Source organism: Gekko japonicus, unplaced genomic scaffold, assembly GCF_001447785.1.
Source record: "Gekko japonicus isolate JY-2015 unplaced genomic scaffold, Gekko_japonicus_V1.1 scaffold1879, whole genome shotgun sequence".
NCBI lineage: Eukaryota > Metazoa > Chordata > Lepidosauria > Squamata > Gekkonidae > Gekko > Gekko japonicus.
In genome coordinates this window covers 279,545-286,789 of record NW_015169230.1, presented here as the reverse complement: position 1 = coordinate 286,789, position 7,245 = coordinate 279,545, and the positions used below count along the sequence as shown (strand labels likewise).

The 7,245-nt window shown below is 46.4% G+C and overlaps 1 non-coding gene across 1 annotated transcript; it reads left to right on the top strand.

The window, feature by feature from the left end:
- Window positions 1-6,469: 6,469 nt before the first annotated feature.
- Window positions 6,470-6,541, top strand: TRNAA-AGC. Its single transcript has one exon. It is a non-coding gene; the product is annotated as a tRNA-Ala (tRNA).
- Window positions 6,542-7,245: the final 704 nt, after the last annotated feature.

The window sequence follows — 7,245 nt, the reverse complement described above, 5'->3', positions numbered from 1 at the left end:
AGCGCGACCCCAAGGTATCTAGCACAGAACCACTGCGAGGACTCATGTTACAAAAGGTTGTTGTTGTTGTTGTTGTTCAGTCGCACAGTCGAGTCCGACTCTTCGCGACCCCATGGACGAGCTCTCTCCAGGCCTTCCGGTCTTCTGCCGTCCTCTGAAGTTGGCTCAACTTCATGTTCGTTGCATCGATGACACTGTCTAACCATCTCATCCTTTGCTGTCCCCGTCTTCTTTGACCTTCAATCTTTCCAAGCATCAGGGTCTTCTCCAGTGAGTGCTCCCTTCTCATTTGGTGGCCAAAGTATTTGAGCTTCAGTTTCATTATCTGGCCTTCCAGGGAACAGTCAGGGTTGATTTCTTTTAGGATTGACTGATTTGTTCTTCTTGCAGTCCAAGGGACTCTCAAGAGTCTCCTCCAGCACCATAGTTCAAAAGAATCTATTCTTCGGCGCTCGGCCTTCCTTATAGTCCAGCTCTCGCAGCCATACATGACTACTGGGAATACCATTGCTTTGACCATGCGGACTTTTGTTGGCAGGGTGATGTCTCTACTTTTTATCATGCTGTTTAGGTTCGCCATCGCTTTCCTCCCAAGGAGCAGGCGTCTTTTAATTTCATGGCTGCAGTCACCATCTGCAGTGATCTGGGATCCCAGGAACGTGAAGTCTGTCACTACTTCCACGACTTCCCCTTCTATTTGCCAAGGAGTGATGGGGCCGGATGCCATGATCTTAGTTTTTTTGATGTTGAGCTTCAAGCCCACTTTTGCGCTCTCCTCTTTTACTCTGAGCAAGAGGCTCTTTAGATCCTTTTCACTTTCAGCCATTAGAGTGGTATCATCTGCATATCTGAGGTTGTTGATCTTTTCCCCAGCAATCTTAATTCCCGCTTGTGATTCATCCAGGCCAGCATTTCGCATGATGTACTCTGCATATATATTAAATAAGCAAGGTGACAGTATACATCCTTGTCGTACTCCTTTTCCTATGCTGAACCAATCAGTTGTTCCGTATCCGGTTCTAACTGTCGCTTCTTGGCCCTTATACAGGTTTCTCAAGAGACATGTGAGGTGGTCTGGTACTCCCATCTCTTTAAGGACCTGCCATAGTTTGTTGTGATCCACACAGTCAAAGGCTTTAGCATAGTCAATGAAGCAGAAGTAGATATTTTTCTGGTACTCTCTTGCTTTCTCCATAATCCAGCGAATGTTGGCAATATGATCTCTCGTTCCTCTACCTCTTCGAAACCCAGCTTGTACTTCTGGTAGTTCTCTATCCACGTACTGTTGAAGCCTAGCTTGTAGGATCTTGAGCATGACCTTGCTAGCGTGTGATATGAGTGCAATTGTGCGATAGTTTGAACATTCCTTGGCATTGCCCTTCTTTGGGATTGGAATGTATACTGATCTTTTCCAATCCTGTGGCCACTGTTGCGTTTTCCAAATTTGCTGGCAAATGGAGTGCAGAACTTTAACAGCATCATCTTCTAAGACTTTGAATAGCTCAGCTGGAATACCATCACCTCCACTAGCTTTGTTGTTAGTAATGCTTTCTAAGGCCCATTTAACTTCACATTCCAGGATGTCTGGCTCAAGGTCAGTGATTATACCGTCGTGTTTGTCAAGGACATTGAGGTCTTTCTTGTATAGTTCTTCTGTGTATTCTTGCCATCTTTTCCTAATCTCTTCTGCTTCTGTTAGGTCCCTACCGTTTTTGTCCTTTATCATGGCCAGCTTTGCATGGAACGCTCCCTTGATTTCTCCAATTTTCTTGAAGAGATCTCTAGTCCTTCCCATTCTATTGTTTTCTTCTATTACTTTGCACTGTTCATTCAGGAAGGCCTCCTTATCTCTCCTTGCTGTTCTCTGGAAATCTGCGTTCAGTTGGGTAAATCTTTCCTTTTCGCCTTTGCCTTTCGCTTTCCTTCTTTCCTCTGCTATTTGTAAAGCCTCATCAGAAAGCCATTTTGCTTTCTTGCATTTCTTTTTCTTTGGTATGGTGGTGATTGCTGCCTCCTGTACGATGTCACGAACCTCTGTCCATAGTTCTTCAGGCACTCTATCTATCAAATCCAGACCCTTGAATCTATTCTTCACCTCTACTGTATATTCATCAGGGATGCGATCTAGGTCAAACCTGAATGGCCTCGTGGTTTTCCCGATTTTCTTCAGTTTAAGTCTGAATTTTGCAATGAGTAGCTCATGATCTGAACCACAGTCAGCTCCAGGTCTTGTTTTTACTGACTGGATAGAGCTTCTCCATCTTTGACTGCAAATTATATAGTCAATCTGATTTCGGTGTTGCCCATCTGGTGATGTCCATGTGTAGAGTCGCCTCTTAGGTTGTTGGAAAAGGGTGTTCGCTATGACCAGTGTGTTCTCTTGACAAAACTCTGTTAACCTTTGCCCTGCTTCATTTTGCTTTCCAAGGCCAAACTTGTCTGTTATTCCGGTTACCTTTTGACTTCCTACTTTAGCATTCCAGTCCCCTATGATGATGAGGACATCATTTTTTGGTGTTAGTTCTAGGAGGTGTTGTAGGTCATCATAGAACCGGTCCACTTCAGCCTCTTCTGCATCAGTGGTTGGGGCATAGACTTGGATTACTGTGATGTTGAATGGTTTGCCTTGGAATCGGACCGAAATCATTCTATCATTTTTGAGATTGTATCCCAGTACTGCCTTTTGCACTCTCTTGTTGACTATAAAGGCCACACCATTTTTTCTACAAGATTCCTGGCCACAGTAGTAGATATAATGGTCTTCTGAGTTAAATTCGCCCATTCCTGTCCACTTAAGTTCACTGATTCCTAAGATATCGATGTTCAGTCTTGCCATCTCATTTTTGACCACGTCAAGCTTACCCTGATTCATAGATCTTACATTCCAGGTTCCTATGCAATATTGTTCTTTGCAGCATTGGACTTTCCTTTCACCATCAGAGACATCCACAACTGAGCGTCCTTTCGGCTTTGGCCCAGCCGCTTCACTCTTTCTGGGGTTACTTGTACTTGCCCTCTGCACTTCCTCAGTAGCATATTGGACACCTTCCGACCTGAGGGGCTCATCTTCCGGCGTCATATCTTTTAGCCTTTTGTTACTGTCCATGGGGTTTTCTTGGCAAAGATACTGGAGTGGTTTGCCATTTCCTTCTCCAGTGGATCACACTTGGTCTGAGTTCTCTGCTGTGGCCTGTCCGTCTTGGGTGGCCCTTCACGGCATAGCCCACAGCTTCATCGAACCGCGCAAGCCCCCTCGCCACGACAAGGCAGTGATCCATGAGGGGTACAAAAGGTTATATTGGTTTAAAAGAGAAACGAAAGAGAAATGTCTCTTTTAAATGAGGGGTGGAAATGTGAATAAGAAGAATCAATAGCTATATCTAAAAAAAAGGGAATTTTGGAAAAACAAATTCCTTTCCCCTTCACAACACTAAAAATTGGCTCCCTGTTTTAGAGTGATGAGCAAAATGTGAGCCAAATTGGCGAGTTTTGAGCATACCTATTTCTAGAACCTTTTTTTATAAAAAATGATTATTATTTTTTTAATGGTGATGCTACCAGAGTTACAATTTAAAGGGAAGACCATTTGGGGAGGAACGATCCTTCCTCCTTGTCTGACTTCTCTGCTGAAAATCACCCATCCCAGCTGTGTTAAGCCCCATTGGGGAAAACACCTGGAGACAGGTACATTTGTTCCAACAAAAGAAAAAAAAAAAAAAAAAAACAGCTTGGAGGTAATGAATTTTGGCAGGAAAATGGTCCAAAGAGGAAAATATTATAAAGCCTTTTCCCCTTTCACTCATCTTCTATATCACAGCTCCAGCAAACGTAGTACATAAAACGGGGGGGGGGGGTCGTGGAAGTACCTGCAACTTGCAATTTTGCTTTTAAAGGGAATCCCCAGTTGGTCCCAAACATTGTCACTTAAAACAATGCAGTGTTAGGCCTATCAAAGTTCACTGAAGCTGAAGGGCTTCAATCCCTCTAATTCTAAATAGGAGAAGGACTTTTTAAAAGAAGGAAAAAATTGAAACTGTGCCACAGTAAGCTTGTAATTTGTACGCACAGAACATCCTGCAACAACACATCTGTGATTTTTCCTTGTGCGTATATAATGCTGCCCTTATAATTAGGGTTGCCAGACTCCCAGGTAGAGATGGGGGTCCCTCACCACCAGGCCCTGCTCCCCCAGCCACTAGGGTTCCCAAGTGGGACTTACCTTGCCGGCGGGGGACTCCCAAGTGGAAGCACGCGCGCACAGCGTGCACATCACAGGGAAGTGACATTATGACGCCGGGCACGCTGGGGGGGGGCACGACCATACAAGGGAAAACCATAGAGTTTTCCCTTGTATGGCCGTGGCCCCGCCCCCAGCGTGCCCGGCGTCATAACGTCACTTCCCTGTGACATGCATGCTGGGGCGGGGTTCCCCCCGGGGCCCGATTCCCCAGTGTCGGGGAACGGGCCTCTGGGGCGGGGGGTTTTCCGCCCCCTGGGGGGACTTGGGTGCCCTACCAGCCACTGATTGGCTGGCCGGTGGGGGGACTTACCGGGAGAAAGAGGAAGGAAAGAGGAAAGAGTTTTAAAACTCTTTAATTGTGTTTGTGTTCTTTATAATGTTTATATCTCTGCTACCTGGCATTACCTTTTATGACACACATGGCCCGGCCCAACAAGGTTTCATTTATGTCAGATCCGGCCCTCATAACAAATGGGGTTCGACACCCCATACAGTAAAGAAGTCCGGGAGGTCACACTGAAGTTTGTTCTCCTTTGACTCAGGCCTTCTGAAGTTCATAATGCCTGTCTTTAAATCAAGATGGAAATTACAGCTTCTGGACTACAAAAGTACATCCTACAATCCAGATAAGAATTTCTCCTCTCTCCTCCTCCTCCTCTTTCCATCTTAGCCACTGAACAGCCATGGCTTACAAGGCAGTGGCCTGGTCAACTGTCTGGAAGGTCAAGAGGTCCTCATTCCTTCTTCCTTCTCCCCAGCCCCCAAAACTGATCTCAGGCCTTCCAAGAACTACATTTCCCAAAATGCATGTTGTGCCACAGACCTTATTGCACTCAGGGAATGTGCAGAGAAGGAGCAGAAGAAAAGAAAGTATGAAAATGTTCCCTCCTCGCATGATTCTACGGCAGCAACTTGTAGGTTGCAGAAGAAGTTCAAGGGCCCCACGGCAATTCTAATCATGTAAATGAGAGTGCCATGGTGTTTTGAACACTCTGGAATTGGAGTAGCCTGAGCTATGTGCTGATTTATCTGTCTTATTCCAAAGTGAGTTCGGGAGGGGGAGCTCACCCATCTCTAAGCAGTATTCCTCTCTTCCTGATTATCTTCTTTTGACATGAATGAGTCACCTTTACCCGGAAGGATTGGATCCCCTGTTATCATTAATCATCTATAGTAATCCTCAGGATTTCCATTTAGATGACAATCTGTCTTAGCAAGAGGAGGTAGGACCTGTTTATAATACTTAAGAACAGGGAAAGGGATTTATACAAGTGGGAAGAGATTTTGTGGATGTGTTGTGCTTTTTGATTCTCAGAAGATAACGGCAGCAGTTGCTGCAGATTTTGAGACTTGGTTGAGTACAGCGGGGCATAAAAACATAAAAAGAGCCATGCTGGATCATACCAGCAGTCCAGCTAGTCCAGCATCCTGTCGCAGTGGTCAACCAGTTCCTTTGGAAGGCCAACAACAGGGCACGGAGCCGGAGGCCTTCCTCTGATGTTGCTTTCTGGCACTTGGTTTCCACATTCAAAGGTTTACTGCCTCTGAATGTGGAGGTCCCTTTAGTCACCATAACACCATGGCTCAAGCCAACTGGTTTAGGAGTAAGCCCCCCTACATCCTAGAGGCCCCAATGATAGACCTCCTCCTGATGGCACCTGGTATTTTTGGCCACTGTGTGACAGATAGTTGGACTAGATGGCCCATTGGCCTGATCCAACATTGGCTTATCTTATTTTCTTATGTAGAGCAGAGTTACTCAAACTGTGGGTCAGTACTCAGATGTGGGTCACAATGCTAATACTGGTGGATTGTAGGGTCAAGAGGAGAAGAGTCTGGAAGGCTCAGAGACACATTTGGGGTTGCCCATGCATGCTATGCACATTCTTCAGTAAGGCCACATATTTATGTGTAACAATAATGATGAATAAAATATGAACTTGGTCATGTGTCGAGTGATTGGAGATCCTTTTATTTTATATGATGTGGGGGGGAATAGTGTGGAATGGCTTTGAAAATGAGACTCAAAAAAACAAAGAAAGTTAGGGTTAGGGTGGCTCCCACTTCAAAAAGTTGGGGAACCACCACTCTATCCCACTGAAACAACTTGGGTGAAGAAGAGATCTCTCAGCAGCACGCACCAGGCAATAGACAAGCCTAGCCAGAACCTCCCAGAGCTTAGGAGTCAGGTGATCAAGAAGAGCCAATCTTCATTTGTTATTCGAGGGAGGGGCTGTGGCTCAGTGGCAGAGCCCCTGCTTAGCATGCAGAAGGTCCCAGGTTCGATCCCTGGCATCTTCACTTAAAAGGACCAGGAGGAAGGTGATATGAAACACCTCTACCTGAGTGGAGAGCTGCTGCCAGTCTGAGTAGGCAATCCCGACCTGATGGACCGAGCGCCTGAGTCAGTATGAGGCAGCTTCATGTGTTTATTTATTTATTTATACCCCATCTTTCTTCTCAGTAGGGACCCAAAGCAGCTCACATCATTCTCCTGTTGTCCATTTTATCCTCACAATACCCCTATAAGATTGGTTAGGCTAAGAGAGTATGACTGACTCAAGGTCACTCAGCAAGCTTGCATGGCCCAAGTGGGGATTCAGACTTGGGTCTCCCAAATGCTAATCCAACACTCTTAATCATGCTGTTTCCTGCTACACAGTTTCAAGGTCTTTTTGCCTTTTTTCAGTCTGGACAACGGCTGCTATGGAAGGTGACGTGGAAGTGCAGTCCTAAGAAGAATTACATCCACTGTCTTCAACAGAGGTCATTTCGGGGGGGATCGCGGGGGATCGCAGCCAGGGAGGGCCTTCGCGGGGCTTCCTTGCCCCCCCGCCGGCCTTGCAGGTCCACCGCCAGGCCCCTCATGGGGCTCGGCAGTGGAGCTGCAAGGCCGGCGCCGGCTGCCGGGACCGTTGGGGGCGGGGTGTGTGGCCTTATGACACACGTCCGGTGATGTCAGGGGGTGTGGCCTTAAGACACACTTCCGGTGATGTCAGGGGGTG